At 42.2% G+C, this 891-nt stretch overlaps 1 protein-coding gene across 4 annotated transcripts in view; it reads right to left on the bottom strand.

Moving 5' to 3' along the window:
- The window catches only part of dop1a (DOP1 leucine zipper like protein A), a 33312-nt gene extending 32421 nt beyond the window's left edge, over positions 1-891 (bottom strand). For 2 of the 4 annotated variants that reach the window (XM_056474725.1, XM_056474727.1), the window contains exon 1: positions 577-891. The gene's annotated coding sequence lies outside the window, so the exon portion shown is untranslated. The remainder of the gene's footprint in view (positions 1-576) is intronic. The other 2 variants (XM_056474726.1, XM_056474728.1) reach the window with 2 other exon arrangements.

Genomic DNA, 891 nt, shown 5'->3' with positions numbered 1-891 from the left:
TGAATTGATAAAAATAAAGGATGGCCAAATGTCAATATTCTTAGCTATTCATTAATTATTAAGTTCACTTTCCCTTTACATTATACACCAACAAGTCAAATTTGACTAACGTTCTGACAAGAATTTTGCATTAAGGTGTGGACTGTCTCTTTAAGATGCACCATAAACAGCTCTCACTCTAACCAAAACAAAAACACGATTATGAAAACACATCAAACCGAAGCTCTTTAAATCTAGCTTTTCAGTTGTGCTGGACTGATTTAAATAATCCGACAGATTCCACATAAGATCAATACATTTGTCAGGCTCGTTGTCATTTCCCATTATCTGCTGATAGGGAACAAGGGACCATTATGTGATGAGAAGGCCCCTCAAAGCGGTTAGCCAGTGTGACAATGATGAATGAGTGGTTCATGGTGAACATATCTCCAGGTTTCTCCAAATGGTACGATATCCTCCCCCATACACTGAGAACGACCATCTAAACACGATCAAATGTCACGAAGACACGCTACATGCTAAGCTACTGTACGCTCGCTATAAAGCTGAGGATCTTTCTTTTGAGCTGCTGCTTACCGTTGTCAGTCGGACGACGATTTTTGTGTGAAGATCTGACCAGTGAGGGGGCTATTTGTTTTGTGGGATGTGTGGATGGATAAGTGGATGAATGGGTTGTGAGCGATGTACGGTCAGATGCGATGTCGGTGGTTATACTGACGGCAAAATACGCTTTCCGGGACGCCGCTGGCGAGATCACATATCTGCTTCCAGTAACGCCATCTGTTATTCAGCAGAGGTAATGTTGCCATCAGTCCCGAATGCGCTGACACTCTGCGGATGTAACCATTTTTGATGAAATTCGTTGACAGGTAAAATGATCTGTAGTGCGCA

Source organism: Danio aesculapii, chromosome 16 (assembly GCF_903798145.1).
Source record: "Danio aesculapii chromosome 16, fDanAes4.1, whole genome shotgun sequence".
In the NCBI taxonomy this organism is placed as follows: domain Eukaryota; kingdom Metazoa; phylum Chordata; class Actinopteri; order Cypriniformes; family Danionidae; genus Danio; species Danio aesculapii.
Note: the sequence above shows the minus strand (reverse complement) of the source record. Positions and strands in the feature narration are given on the sequence as shown.